We start from the raw sequence: 16,726 nt of genomic DNA, 5'->3' as shown, positions 1-16,726 counted from the left end.
TTCAAGCATAGTTTTAAAACGCATGGTTGTCTTTTTTGGACACATTTCTTCTCCGGATTTAATGAATATGTAGATCGCTATAATTATGCCAGCTACTGAAATTCATAATGCCTATGGAGGCCATTCCATTTTCTCTAAAATGTTGGTACTGCAGTTCAGTGAATAAACAAGAAAAATGAATATTAATACGGGCACAACCATATTTCCGTACACAGGCAGGAGAGAGAAAAAAAAAAAACACTGGCAGAATTATCCGAGAGGAAACCGGAGCTAATAACTATTAGCTCCTCGATAAAATATTTGGTTTTAAATTAAGTTTTTTTTTCTCCCTATCCTTAATGATAGACTGGGCTGTTAAACATAATAGAGGACTGCATTACTTAACCGGTAGCGCTATTACCACCGGAACGGCTTACACTTATTTCTACATGAACAGTTTTAAATTTTTAACAGGTGCAGGCATATTTAAATAAAAAAGCATCAAAAAAATGAAAAAAAAAAAAAAAGCCTGACTGTATAAACTGTTAGGGAAGGCAAGCTTGAGCACCTTGCAGTACCTATGGCTGACTAGATAAACAACCTAAATATGCCTCCCAGGCTTAGACACACAAGGGGCCTAACACCTGTGCCTCATTAATATACAAGGAAATCTGCTCTACTGGGAAACGATTGGAAATTAATTGTCCCAAACCATTTACAGAGTTTGAACAAAAGAATTTGACTTGGCTTCTCTTCCGTCTTTCTGTGAATCAAACGCCATGAATGACACGTCGGCGGCTCGAGAACAATACGCTGTGACCTGACGAGCTGATGCTTGTTACAATTAGCAGACGCAAACAAGGTCATTGTGAAAGAACACAATAATTAAAAGGCGGGGTGTAGATTTCTTACAGGATAAAATGTGCAAATGCAAAAAATAGAATAAAATAGACAATCAGATATTGAGTTTCATTGTCTGACTAGTGTCTAGTTAGAGCACCACTTTAGCTCAAAGGCTGGATCTGGTATTGCAGCCTTAGTACCTTCAGCTTGAATAGGGCTGAGCTGTAAGGATATAGTCAATGGACAAGAGGGGCGCTATTTATGACAAGACAAAACAAAAACACAATGTCTTTAAAGCTTTTTGTTGGCTTACTGATTAGAGATTGCTTATTTTAATATTACGATGGACCAATAGACTGAAGCATACGTCTTGCACCACAATAACTCATTTTATAGATACAGGGGGAAATTTAGGAATCCCTGTTTTCTGCTCTAGAGGGATGATATTGTGGTGCACAAGGCCCTTTTTTTTTTTTTTACGTGCCCTATTCAAATGTGGATGGGAGTTAGGCACAGTTCAGACGGAGTATTTTGGATTGGAATTGGATGCAGAGGCCACCTCAGGTTCCAGTCCAAAATACGGGGCAACTGCGCCTGGATGCCGGTGCAGTGAATGAATGGGCCTAGTCGGGAGTGTCTTCAGGCGGATTCGCGAGGCACAATCCGCCTGAAGAATGAGCATGTCCATTCTTTTTTACAGGAGCCGGAACAAAAGGCTACCATTGAAATCAATGGGAGCCATCCTTTTGTTCCAGATTTTGAGGTGGATACGGCCTTTTGAGGTGGAACTCCGCCTTAGGGGGGAGCTTTGCTGTTAGTTAGCAATAGTAAGATGCTGAATATGGATTCTACATTATCAGAATGATGCAGCCATTTTTCAATTTCGTTTTTTCATTTCTGCCTTCCAAAAGTCATAACTTTTTAATTTTTTCATTAACAAATTCACATAAGGACTTGTTTTCTGTGAGACAAGTTGTACTTCAAAATGGAATCTTTTAATATTATGAACAATGTAATGGCAAGCTGGAAGAAAATACAGAACAGGGTGGAACTGGAAAAAAAATGCAGTACCACCATGTTCTTATGGGTTTTGTTTTTACAGCCTCCAGTGTGCAATAAAAATGACATGTTAGCTTTATACAAGGTGATACCAGAGGGGTCCATGCCCTGTCGTTGTGATCCTACATCATAGGGCCCCTGCGGTTTTTTCAAGGTCCATACACTGTGCTGGAGGAAAAAACCCAAAAACTAAAAACGCCTCAAAAAATGCTCCAAAAAATGCCTCATGTTAAAAAAAAAAAAATCTTCAAAAAACCATTTCCTAGTTCCTGAAGCGGATTTTTTCCTCTCCAAAATCCTCTGTGTGAACCCAGCCTAAGGTTACAGCCCCATGTAGTGACCCCAGCCAAAAAATGCTGCAGAAAAGACCACGACAGAAATGCATTGCATACTTGTGCAGCGTTATTCACAGAAATACCTAAATGGAAAATGACAGCATTTCCATAGATATAATGGACATGCTGGGCTCATATTTTTGAAATCACAGTATTTTCACTGCAGATTTTTCTTCCTCAATATCTCGATGGGATTGGCCAGAATCCGATCCACTTTGCATGTACTATAAAGCCTCTTCCTTCTTTCTTCTGACACCATCAATGGGAGAAGAGTTGGGAAAGTCTTCATATACACACAAGATAGTTGGCCAATGCCCTCAAAATCCATGTTTTGAACAACTTTACATGACTTCCCTTTAGGTGAGTATTAATAAATCACCTCCATTGACTCAAACAACTAGAAACAACTTGGAAAAAAAAACAATACTGATAAGCTTGCTGCTATCACAACGACTGAGTACAACCTATTGACATCCATGCTTGCATTGTTTGGGTTAGGAATTCACTGGTAGGAGAGAATAGTAAAAGTTCATATTGGCTCTCCATATACAGCAACATGGAATTCTCTCTCTGAAACACAAACATGGCAGAGCTAAGGTCCAGTTTACATAAGTGTTTGGGCGATGCGCCTAAGTGCATGAAATATGTGGAGAGAAAAGCCCAGCAAGCAGCACTTTTCTCTCAGAGCAGAGAAACAGAAACCACGCAGACCCCATTATAGTCTATGGCAGAGATGGCGAACCTTTTAGAGACCAAGTGCCCAAACTGCAACCCAAAACCCACTAAATTATCACAAAGTGCCAACACGGGAATTTAACCTTAATAATGTGCGGATACACAATTGCCGACATTTACGGACCTGGAAAATACGGTAATGTAAATGGGGCTTTATAGAGCTTTCTGCTTCACAGTGACCACCACACAGTACAATCTGCTGCACAGTGACCCCCACACAGTACAATCAGCTCCACAGTGACCTCCACACAGTACAATCTGCTGCACAGTGGCCTCCACACAGTATAATCTGCTGCACAATGGCCCCCACATAGTATAATCTGCTGCACAATGGCCCCCACACAGTATAATCTGCTGCACAATGGCCCCCACACAGTATAATCTGCTGCACAATGGCCCCCACACAGTATAATCTGCTGCACAGTGGCCTTCACACAGTATAATCTGTTCCACAGATGGGTACCCAAAGAGAGGGCTTTGAGTGCCACCTCTGGCACCCATGCCATAGGTTCGCCATCACGGGTCTATGGGGTCCGCGGGTTTTCCTAGGTAGCCAATTTCAGTTCAGGGGGTCCCCAAGCAGACTCCCTGAACGGAAACCCGAATGCAGATGTGAACCGGGCCTGAGAATATTGTTATTAGCAACATTTCCAATTGTTTTTTTAAACACAAGCTACTCCCTATCTTTGTACTGGGGCTCGTGGTCAATTCTGAAACATCTGTAACTTGATATTCTGGTTGTCATCTTGTAACACGCACCACTTAGTTCTTATCATTAAAGGACATTATTTAGTTTCCACCTACATCCATACAATTCCACATTTTTATCAAGCAACATTTGTTTCCATTTCAATAACATTGTAGTGTATTTAATTTCTCTTATTAGAGTGAATGAGACGTGAGTCATCCTCCGCACGCCATGATCTCCATATCACAGAACAGTACAATTTCTAGCCATTTCACAAACAGCCAATTGAAATATACAGCTTAGAGTATTAGAACATTAAGTGCTCACAGTTTGCAGTGTTAAAGTGAAAAGTCCTATTTTACTTCAGCTTTGGAAGAACGCAAATGGCAAAACATACTAAATATCGCTAAGAGCAAACATGATAGAATTTACTGCTATAATATTTACAATCTAAGACTAAGCCCCACATTTCATTTTTTTTTTGCAGATTTTGCTGCGGTTTTTTGAGCCAGACAGGAGTGGATTGAACAGAAGCGAGAAATATAAAAGTGTTTCCTATATATTTCCCATTCTTTTTGTAGCCATTCTTGGCTTTGGCTCAAAAATACGCAGCAATATCTGCAACAACAAAAAAAATATATCGGAGTTTCCCCCGAGTGGGGCCTCAGCCCTAAAAATGACCAGGGGAATACCAACGACTTGTATTCCCCATAAATAATAATAACCCCATTCAACCTTATCAAATAGGGCGAGTCCTTGAACTTCCAGCACCGACTGGACAGTGTCTCAGTAGGTGAGAAGGCGCCCCCAACTGGTAACAACTAGTTGTTAATCTATTCATAAATTTCAAGAGGGGTTACAGAGTTCCATAAAAAGTTGCCCCAGAAGGAATGGTCATAGTCCTTAAAGGGAGGCAGTCAGCAGGAAAACAGGTATCAAACCAATAACAGTACCAAAGTTACCTTTCTTATTCCGCGTTGCCGCCCCATTTTCATGAAAATCAGTATTTTATTCTTATGTAAATTATCTGAATAGGGATTTAAGGCGAGGTCCATGTAGCTAAATGCTGCAATTTTTCCAAACATCATGGCAAAAAACGCAACATTTTACACTGCCTGCAAAGTGGATGGGACTCTGGCTATTCCCATCCACACATTGCAGAAAAATATTCGCAGTGGACATGTTGCAATTTCAAAAACGTGTTTTTTTGTAAATCGCAGCATGTCAATTATACTTACAGAAACGTTGGTGTTTTCCATAAAGGTATAGTTAACCAGAAAGTCCGAAGAGGAAAACTCTGTGGACTTGCTGTGAAAAGTGCAGTGGGAAGAACCACAATGTGTTTCCGACAGTTTTCCCGCAATGTTTTTTGGCTTCAGCTCGCTACGTGGGGCCTTAGTCTTAGGGGCGTTTCTTCTGCACCAATGCTTCCACTTTGTCACACATTGTCTGCAGTTAGAATAGACCATCAATATTAGATCTAGGGGAGTCCTACTCCTGGGACCTCATTGAAGTCTATGTGACAGCACTGCAGTATCTATACTCACTGCTACAGTTTGTATGGCCAGTGAGCAGTGCAGCTTATGTTATGTACATATTACTCAGAGCTGCGCCATCTCTCAATACAGATGATCCAAAGGATAGGTTAGCAATGCTAGAAACTGGATATCCCCTTTAAAGGGATTGTCCCATAACTAATAATATTTATAGTTAAAATTGGCCCATACTACTGAACTATTTTGCATTTACAGTTGCTAAAAAAAAATAGCTTACATCATCAGATAATCCAGAAATAATTTTATAATTGCGCCATCTGCTGTTGATGTGTTCTAGTATTTTTTGTGTCCACCTCAGTAAATGTTCAGCTATGAACGCACATGCTTAGTCTTGCATCACTCTCTGCTACACCAAGTATGCAGACAGACCTTTGATATGGCGATTCGGCTGCCTCTGCTTGTCAGAGGAAATGATGAGCATTTACAGTTACAGTAACGCTGTCTCACTCTCTTCACTTGTTCAGCGGCATCTCCTCTGCCAAGCAAACAAGATGCTAAAGCTGTAGAAAGAACTCTCTCCACACCAGAGATCAATATGCATGTTAAGGTGGGTTCAGACCTGTTTAGCCAATATGGTGGGTTTCTGTCTTCTGCCCCGAGAAACTGGACAGGGGACGGAGACCTGGCAGTCAGTTTTCAAACCCATTCACTTGAATGGGTTTGCAAAGTGACCACCCGTGAGCGTCCTGTGCCTCTCTGCGGCGAAACCATTTTTTTAAATCCGGACACAAAGTCCTGCATGTCCAACTGTGTCCGGTTAAAAAAAAAAATCAGTTTCACCGCAGAGAGGCAAAAGACGCACACGGGCGGTCACTTTGCAAACCCATTCAAGTGAATGGGTTTGAAAACAGACTGCTGCGTTTCCGTCCCTGTCCAGTTTCTTGGGGCAGAAGATGGAAACCCGGCGCAGGTGTGAACCCGCCTTTAGCTGAAGCAGAGAAAATAGCAAGACTGAGCATGTGCGTCCCCTTGACAAGTTTACTCATGTGGACACACTAAAGACTATTCAAAGAAACAGCAGGTGGTGCTATTCTAACAAAACTCTTCAGATATCTGGGGATATATTTTTTAAAAAAATGAATGTATGTATGAAAAATGTTTATGGATTTAACTATAAACTGAATTCTTCATGTGACAACCCCTTTAAATGTAATGTACTTTAATATATATCACATAGAAATTATTAGAATTTGTAAACTTGCAGAAAAAAAAGCTCCTAAGGACATGCAATCAAGTCTCTTTATCCCAAATAACTTTGATAAGCTTTGAAAACAAACTAACAAAAATCCTTGGGATCTGCAAGGTGGAGCAGCTCTACTTGGGGGCAGTATTTAAATAGTTTTCTATGCTGCGTGAGGATTTCTTCCTTCCCCAAACTGAATTCTACAGGTACCTCCAGGTCCAGCACCTTTTGCAGTCAGCTGTAACCGCTGGTCCTGTGTTTCCTAAACTAGCTTTGAAACTGTGGTGACCACATGCTGACATTCAAGGTGGGTCCTCAGTATTTTATAGGCTCCTCATTTCTCCCGCTAACCAGGATAAACCCGCTTGTTTGTCCCGCGGGGAGGCTGACCTTGAGAGATCGATTCCCCTTCAAGATTGGTACAAAGTTTTTACGTGGATATTGGGGAGTTTTCTGATCCAAATATACGTTAAAAACTGAGCCTCTCACTGAGAGTGCAAAGTACTGGGACTGCCTTCATCTCAGAGCTTTTTTAAGCAATGACCTAAGGAAAGGAACCGAGATGTCACTTACAAACGTCACTGTGACACTTCATGTCCCTTCCTTAGGCCGCTGATTGGCCTCAGTGATTATGTGAGGTGAACATTTCCACCGAAACAAGACCCGGGAGCAATAGGACTAGGCGACAGTGGGAGGCACTGGAGACAGGCGAGTATGGATTTGGGTTTATTTCACCTTCCCTGGCCTCCTTGCGAAAAACTGTATATCCTGGACAACCCCTTTAACTGAAAACATATAGAAAATGAAATTTGCTGGCGCCATGTTCAAGAGAAAAATGACCAGAGCATATATTACAAAAAGCGTCATTATAACATGTACTTCCTTTTTCTAAACCCTTGTTCTTTCTATGCATAGTAGTCATGTGAGAGGTCCAAATAATGAATGGACGCTTTAATGATTGATAGTCATTGATTAGACCTGCTCACTGGACTCCTACAGTGAGAATGAGCAGAGATTTCAATGGTCAGATGACAGGTTACACCAAACCTTCTCATAACACTATATCACAATCTGCTCAGCTCCTCGCCCGGTTCACATCTGCCTTCGGGCCATTCCGTTCCCCTCTCAATGAAAAATACGGAGACAAAAGTCCTGAAGCAGAAACTTTTCTCTTTGCATTTTTCGCGCGGAAAACACATGGACCTCATTAGAGTCTATGGGGTCTGGGGTTTCCTAAGGTAACCGCTATCATATGCGGATTAGGTTTCCGTTCCATGGGTTCCTAAGTGGACTACCCAAATGGAAACTCATGTGCAGATGTGAATCGGGCCTTAGTCCATCACATCTTGCCTTCAGACTACACTAAATTTACAATATAAATTTCACTTTAATATGCACACTATAACAAAAAGACATTGTTTAAAGAGGACTGTCACGGAGCAAAGGTATACGTCTTCCTCCGGAAGTTCTTTTGAATCAACACGGACGCAAGAGGTCGGGAGACAACAGCAATTTATTGTAATCCACAAAGTTAGTAGCCGGTGGCGGTCACATCAACCGTAATAACAATAAGTCCACAGAAGTCACAATCCAATGATAACTTTGGTTCCTTGGTCCTGTAACTAAGTCCTGGCTCTCTGCAGAGCTGTGCACAGGCCGGCTAACACATACTAACTGCTAGCTACATCTATATACTAAACTGTTACTTCCTATATCTGGGGGTGGGAAGGGCTGAGTCACAGATCCTTCCCCCCTCACCTATGCCAAGGAGAGCAGACTCCCTGTCTCTTTTGAACAATGCACAGTCCAACATCTTCTTGGAGACACGGATCAGATTATCTCCACCCATTGTCCTCACTAGTTAGAGGTATTTGCATACAATGTGCTAACACACTAGACCCGAATCAGCCAACTACACACTGATGTTTACAACAGGTTAGAGAATACATTCCACATGAAATATATATTACACATTGCCTATTGCCGGACTCTAACCATCCCGTGACAACCCCTCCCCCTCTCAAAACATGTGCATGACACAATTGGCCTACACAGGTAAATTGGGGAATGCACATCAGTCTCTATAGCTCATATTTCCTCCTGCAGGGATAACCCATCTGTGTTCTGGTGTTGGTTCCCTCGGCGGTGCTGAATGGTAAAGTTGTAGGGTTGAAGGGCTGGCATCTGTCAGAAAATCCGGTGGATCCATGTTGGCTTCTCCCTGAGCTTGGCTTCGGGTCACTGCTCCCACAAAGTGGCACTGTAGATTTCCAACATCGTTGCCTAACAGAACATCGGCCGGCAGCCCGCTCATCACACCAATTGTGCATCGTTTTGGTCCATAACCATAGTCGAGTTCCACGGTAGCTTTAGGAATACGTCTTTGAGTACCCCCTGCCAACTTGATAGAAATGCCAGGGCCCTCCTCTAGGGCCTCGGGTCGCACAACTCGGGGGTCCGCTACCGTTAGGAAAGCTCCCGAGTCCCGGAATCCAACAACTGTTCGGCCATCCAGTAGGACCTCCTGCAAGTGCTTCCTCTGAAGGTTTGCGGGATGTGTGGCGGAAGGCTGAATCCCATAGACCCCTGGAGGTGGAACAGATGGGTCATTCATGGAGTCATCTGGAAATGGGGCCAAACTTTCTGTCCTAGGGGTGGTTCCCAGGTAGTGAATAGGCCGGGATGCCACGGTGGCCCGTGCCCCCATGTTAGCAGGGCAACTAGCTTGCAAATGTCCAGGCCGCCCGCACCCAAAACATCTGCGCTCTAGCATTCTTCCAGTGGGTCGTTGTCTAGGGACAGGGTTGTTCATAGCTGGAGGCCGATGGGCTGGGGCAGGGGTAGAGGGGGAATTGTAATCCTGAGGCCGGACACGAAAGGTGGGTGGCTGGCTGAAGGGTGTCTGGCGGACTGTGGTAGTTTTCCGCTCCTCTGCAAACAACCTCTTCCACTGCGGCTTGATGGTCAGGCCCTCATCTGCAAGAGAAGCAGCTTGCTCAACTGTGGCTGGGTTCCGTTCCAGCACCCACTCACGGATCTCAGCGGGGCACTGGGAAAAGAACTGTTCCTTAAGTATGACTTGGAGGATCTTATCGACTGTGACAGCCTCCTCTCCTTCTAGCCAGCGCTTGCATGCTTGCTTCAACTTGTGGGCGAACATGTGGAAGGAGCTTCCCCCATTGTAAGACAAAGAGCGGAACTGAACTCGGTAGGACTCTGGAGTGACTGCATAATACTTCTGCACCGCTCTTTTAATGGCCTCATAGTCCCGCTGATCACTAGGGTCCATGGCTCTGAGAGCTTCCGCAGCCCCATCTCGTAGGTGCCCCACCAGATACCGGACCCAATCCTTCTCTGGGACTTCCATCAGGCGGCACTGGTGTTCGAAGTCCTGAAAATATCCATCAACATCCCCAGCCGCTTCATCAAAGGTCTTGAAGTGTTTATGGGAGACATATTGTGGTTCTCTCACTGTTGGGCTGGGGGTCGACGTTTGATTATAATTCCGCATAGTTATCTCAGCCATTCGCATTTCATGCGCCATTCTTTCCTTTTCATGCGCCATTCTCTGTTCCTCCTTCTCCGTTTCCTGAGCCCTCTGTAATGCTCTACTCCTTTGCTCTGCAGTTGCTTCTAGCCCCAGCACTGCCAATTCCTCCTCATACAAAACAACCCATCTGCTCTTTTGGGTCTGTACCTGCCACTCCCGTATCTCTACTGTCTCCTGGGGGCAGCCCTCCTCATGGTCGCTTTGCAGGGTCATCTCCTCCAGTGCCTCGATCAGTTGCTCTTTCGTTCTTCCCTGGTAACTCAGGTTTAGTTCCCGGGCCCTTAATTTTAGATTTGCCATAGTCCAGTTCCTGTATTCTGAGGTTGTGGTTCCATTAATCGCTGAGCTGTTGTGGTCCATCTCGCTGTCCGCTGTTGATCCCACCGCTGCCAACCAGTTGTCACGGAGCAAAGGTATACGTCTTCCTCCGGAAGGTCTTTTGAATCAACACGGACGCAAGAGGTCGGGAGACAACAGCAATTTATTGTAATCCACAAAGTTAGTAGCCGGTGGCGGTCACATCAACCGTAATAACAATAAGTCCACAGAAGTCACAATCCAATGATAACTTTGGTTCCTTGGTCCTGTAACTAAGTCCTGGCTCTCTGCAGAGCTGTGCACAGGCCGGCTAACACATACTAACTGCTAGCTACATCTATATACTAAACTGTTACTTCCTATATCTGGGGGTGGGAAGGGCTGAGTCACAGATCCTTCCCCCCTCACCTATGCCAAGGAGAGCAGACTCCCTGTCTCTTTTGAACAATGCACAGTCCAACATCTTCTTGGAGACACGGATCAGATTATCTCCACCCATTGTCCTCACTAGTTAGAGGTATTTGCATACAATGTGCTAACACACTAGACCCGAATCAGCCAACTACACACTGATGTTTACAACAGGTTAGAGAATACATTCCACATGAAATATATATTACACATTGCCTATTGCCGGACTCTAACCATCCCGTGACAAGGACCTTTCATCAGATTGGGCACAGGCAGTTCCATATACTGCTGGAAAGCTGACAGTGCACTCAATTCAGCGCACTATCGGCTTTCCCGATCTGTGCCCTGGGTAAAGCGCTAACGGTCCCGGTACCGTAGCGCTTTACAGTCAGAAGGGCGTTCCTGACACACTGTGTGTACCGGGACCGATAGCGCTTTACCCAGGGCACAGATCGGGAAAGCCAATAGTGCGCTGAATTCAGTGCACTGTCAGCTTTCCAGCAGTATATAGAACTGCCTGTGCCCAATCTGATGAAAGGTGCTCTTTAAAGCAGACAAGCCCTTTAACCATATATATGCTTTGATCTTTAGAATAAATAATGAACATTTATCATCACTTTTATACAAAATAATCATGTACAGAATTCCCCCAATACCTTATATTGTAGAATATCGTAGCTGTAAGTACTTCTTGATAGAGAAGTGCCCTTTACTTTACCCCAAACAATCCATGTGCAGCTCCTACATCCAGATCTTTAATGAGTAAAGGGCACTGTGCATAGAGAAGAGCCACAGGCTACACAGATCTCCAGCAGGGAATGACTGTTTATTAAGCAAAGAAGATTTGATCTGAGGAATTGCTAAGTGTTCTCCAGGCCTGATCTTTAATGCAATACAAGTCAGTCTAGAGCTATTAAGTTGTCTCTAAATACTGTACTTGAAGTGTAATGTCCTTTAGTATATATGTTAAGATGATGATAAATATGGGGGAACTGGTAACGGTTAAGAAACAGAATGAAGTGATTGTTGAAGTAATTTGCTAGAATATGATCAGCGGCAATACTGGAGCCTCCACTGATATCATGTAAATATGGACTACAGATTGCTATTTAAAGGAGAACTTGGCTACAATAAGCATCAGATATACATCAAAATGACAAATTTACAATAATGGAATTGTCTCTATAGCGGGCTCACACCCCTTTGGTACTGCACAGAGACTTCCACAACATTCTACGCACACTACAATTGAGCTGCATGGAATTTTGGTGCACAGCTCGTCACAGTCGCAACCCAGGCCATACAGCAGGGGTCCTCAAACTTTTTAAAAAGTGGGCCGGAGGCAGAGCAGGTCGCACATTGGGAGTGGTGCCCTCCAATAGGTAAAGTGAAGTGCGCTCCATGGCCTGGCCCGAGCCCCCCAGGAGCTTCATTATAAATGCACGCCTGCCGGCGTTGTCGGCGGGCCCAGACAGAAGTGCTTGGCGGGCCGCAGTTTGAGGACCCCTGCCATACAGTGACCCAGAGGCAGAGTGGGGAGGTGATAGTAGCGTGAGGAGCCCATACAGTGACCCAGTGACAGATTGTGGAGGCTGTAATAGCTGTATGAGGCCCTACAGTGACCCACAGGCATAAACGGGAGGCTGCAGTAGCATGAGGAGGCCATACAGTGACCCAGTGGTCGAGTGTGAAGGTTGTAATAGCCTTATGAGGCCATACAGTAACTCAGTGGCAGAGTGTGCAGGTTTCAGCAGCAATATGAGGCCATACAGTAACTCAGTGTCAGAGTGTGCAGGTCTCAGCAGCAATATGAGGTGTGCCCAAGTAAAAAAAGAATTTTGTAAAACTCATTGATAAACTGGTAAAAGTGTCCACATGGCACACTGCTATTACACACATGGACACCGCTGGTGTAACTACCAGGACAGTACACATAGCAGCTATGGGGTGCAACAACTCAGGGGGCTCATCTGTGCTCAGAAGATACATGAAGTGATGAATATGAATAATTAAATATCGTATTCTGCCTGATGGTAAGATTTACTATAGAAGCCCATGGTTATCAATTCCGTATTTATGATTGCTCCTCTGCACTGTTACTGTGTTGTGATATCGTGTTCATTATACAATACCTGTATCAAAAATCATTATACATTTCTTTTTGATGATTTCACCTTGTACACGTGTGTTATATGTGGGCAAATAAATTAAGAATTATGTCCCAGAACTGTGAGCACGCTTTACGCCACATCTTCAATATGTTTCAGACACTTGCTAACACTTGCTGTTTCAACAGTTTGTGCACCTAATACGACATATGGGTGGGGCTTGTTGAAAATGGGTGTGTGCTAAGCTGTAAGCCAGAGGTTGCACCACAATGTCAGTGCCAAATTTCTATTGTAAACTAAGCCAAATAATAAGTGGTATAAACCTAAAACTAGACAGTCTATAAGTGTGACAGTAAAGGATGTCACATTTTCAAACAGTATCAGACACTTTGGAAAATATGGAGTAGTTAAATATTGCCTAGTCTGAGACCTCCTGCAGGGTATGGGTCAGTAAAAAAGGCACGGATGACACATGGTTGGTTAGCTGTATGTCACGCACGCTTTTCACTGACCCATACATTGAACTGAATGGACAGCGTTGCAAGCACGGACAGGTATAGGACCTGCTCCATATTTTGTAGCTCTTCATAAAAGCTGGGACACAAAGCTGCAAAAACTATAGAAATTCACGTGGGTCCACAATTGCAGATTCAAAGTACGCTTGTGTGAAGGAGGCCTAACCTTACACAGTCTAAATGTCAGACAGTTTTAGTTCATCTTCCCCGTGACATTGCACTTAATCCCATAATTTTGAGGTTATGTCATGCTTTATTTTCGTACTATGACATCACTGTGCACTTCACACTTACATATGACAATGTTTTATCACACTTTTCTAGTATCACAGTACACCAAAATAATCAGATCTTCAGATTTAAAATTTCTTGCCAAATATGGTCATTGTGAATGTGGTCCCTTTCTAGGTTTTGCTATGGGAATGTTATGTCCTTGGTTGGCAATTTACCAATGTTGTGTCAGTTGTTCATTAAGAGCAATGTACAAGCAATGCCAATAAGGTTTAATCACTCTATAGAGCCAGTTTGTTCTTAAGATGGTAATAAGAAAACCATTAAGACTGGGTTCAGCAAATGAAGCTTAATCACAGTATAATGGGAAGTTATCACATTTCTGAAGAACTTCTAAGTATTCTAGATCTCTGCTGGCAGTCACTGAATGGAGATGATCATTGTTTACTTCTACAGAATAAAACCCAGTCCAGGCCACGTGGTGGACCTATAGCTACCACAAATCTCATGTACAAGGTAAGGCTTTGTCAGCCATTCTGCCAATGTGCTGTAGACCAGGTTACATGATCTGGACAGGTTATCATTCTCTGGAAATAGCAATACCTTGAAAACTGTGCCGAAATGATGCATTGAACTGAACAGGATTTCTCAAATAAACTGGACAGCCCCTTTAAGGTCAATAAAGTACTAATTATGGGACTATATTTTGGGCATGAAGAATCAGTGGGCGCTATTTTGCCATTTTACGTGCTGTCCAGCCAGTAAAGGGGTCAAAATAATATCAAAAACTTTACTTTGTTCACCTCACTGATCTCCTGATGTCTCTGTTCTGTTGCTCTTTGGGACCCCCATTGTTCTACTTCCTGACCCCTCTCAAAACACAGGAAATGACTGTACAGCCAACCACTAGCCGTAACTCTGACCCCCCTCATCAGTATTTTGGGGAGAGATAATTTCCAGTGTGCTGAGAAACCACAAAATACGAACAGCAGAAAATCAGGGAGGGTAATTTTATTTTTTTTTTGTTTTTGATGCAATTCTTCTCCTTCTCTAAAAATTCTTCTTTTTAATTTTTTTTTCTAACTTTGTAGTACATATTCAATATAATACATGTAGCACGGCTAAGATAGTCATCACATAACTTCCAACCATTGAAGTTATAGGGTAAATTATTAAAAAGGGATATTTTTATCTCTGCTTTTCATGGTTAAAATGAAAATATCCATGTCCCAAGCCAATGAAGGAAGTTGGCCATGATAACCTAGTTGTTCTACGCTCTTTTCCCATAGAGGTAAAAGAGGTTACAGAAACATAATTAGGCTGGGTTCACTTCAGTGTTGGAGTCTCCATTGGAGACTTTGTTGCAGAAATGGATGAAAATTGGCAGAGAGAAAAGTCCTGCATGGACTTCAAAACTGAAAGTGGTGGACACCCTGCGGACCCCATTATAGTCACAGTCTCCATGTGTAACGGAGCCAAACAACAGACCCAAACAATGGAGAGCCTAGTGCTAGTGTGAACCTAGGGTTAGGCCAATTTTACATATGCAATGTAGAAAAAAATCCCAAAAACTGGATGGCCAGACAGATACAAACAGATTATATTCCATTTGTGACCAAGTCTCATTGACTTCAATGTATTAACATAAAGACAATAAAAATAGAAACACATTGAGTGCTTCTAACAATGGTTCTGATTTTTTTGAACGAAGGAAAAAAGTTCTCCAGGCACGACATTATTCTGTCATGTGAACACGCTAACACAACGGCATTCCCAGCCTCGTGGAAGGGGCAACCACCTATTTCTATCTCATCCATGATGGGCTGACATGGGATTACCACCATTCAGCTCAGAGCATTTATGTATAGTATGTAAAAATATAGGACTTTTTTTTATGTAATGAAGTTATCGAATATGTACTCACTCCCTAACATGAAAAGAAACGGCTGCTTTAATCCAAAGCCCATAATGATTCTCCAAGAAAACGATGATCTCTCTCGTATTAAGTCAGAGGACAGTATAGTTTTAAACGAAGCATTAAACTTTAATCTCTAGCAAATTGCAATTGCCCTTCAGGAATTCAGCTCCTTTATGAGCCAAAATAAAATGTCAACTTCAATGGCTTTCTTTACAATAATAGTAGACAAGCCATTACGACGTATTTAGGAAAATAACATGCAAAACGGAAAGTTAAAAAATAACTCACCTTGATTTTTATTTGATAGGTCAACGTTATTTCATCTAATAAGATAATTAAAAACATGCAAGCAGCTGGTACAGCGGCTAAACAGATTAATGTAATAGTCTGTAGTCATATGTGCTGGCAAGGGGCTCCCCTTTTTGGCGATGGGAAGGTCAGCTGCCCTTGAGAAAAAGTGAAAGACAGACTCCACTCTTCTCAGTAGTCTGAGATGTCTTGCAACTAGCAAAGAAAGAAAGATACAGTATAATGTGTAAAGGAGTGCCAGCACGCAAGAATAAAGGTGATTATTTGTGGTTGGATTTGTTTCCTAATTTATAGGATATAAATGCATATAAAAAGTTAGAATCTTTCGCACACTTGTAAAAAGGGCTTGGACGTGAATAGAAAAACATGGCTACTTTCTTGCAGAGATGCAATACTACAGGCAATTGGGGAACTGGCTTTGGTTTTTTGGGGGGCACTGGCTTTGGGGCACTGTTTTTTTTTTTATTTTTTAGAACTGCTCAATTTTATCGTGAAGGCCATTAAGGTCTATGCAGGAGTATAGGTAGTAGCCAGCAATTTAGAAATGGTTGAAAAGATCCTTTGTATGTTCAGACTCCTATTTCCTTTAAGGGAACATAACAGCAGAATTTGGGACACTAAACAATCAGCACATCATTATGGTTTAGTGTCCAAAATGTACATATAGTATGAAAAGCTTGGACCTTAAGGGTCCATTCACACAGAGTTTTTTGGCAAGGATTTTGGGGAGAAAAAATCCGCTTCAGGAATTAGGAAATGTTTTTTTTTTTCCCTCCAGCACAGTGTATGGACCTTGAAAAAACCGCTAGCTGTTTTTCCATGCTGTTTCTGCCAATTCCGCCTTCCATTGCGGCTTTGCAAATCGCAGCATGTCAATTATATCTACGGAAACGCTGGCGGCTTTCCCATAGATATAATGTTAAGAGAAAGTCCGCAGAGGAAAACTCTGTGAACTTTCTCTTAAAAGCGCTGCAGAAAGAACCGCAGC

At 42.8% G+C, this 16,726-nt stretch overlaps 1 protein-coding gene across 2 annotated transcripts in view; it reads right to left on the bottom strand.

The window, feature by feature from the left end:
• Positions 1 to 16,726, bottom strand: part of TBC1D5 (TBC1 domain family member 5) — a 438,516-nt gene that overhangs the window by 194,564 nt on the left and 227,226 nt on the right. The window lies entirely within an intron of this gene.

This window comes from Leptodactylus fuscus, chromosome 4 (assembly GCF_031893055.1).
Source record: "Leptodactylus fuscus isolate aLepFus1 chromosome 4, aLepFus1.hap2, whole genome shotgun sequence".
NCBI classification, from domain to species: Eukaryota; Metazoa; Chordata; class Amphibia; order Anura; family Leptodactylidae; genus Leptodactylus; species Leptodactylus fuscus.
This window is presented reverse-complemented; position numbering and strand designations above follow the sequence as displayed.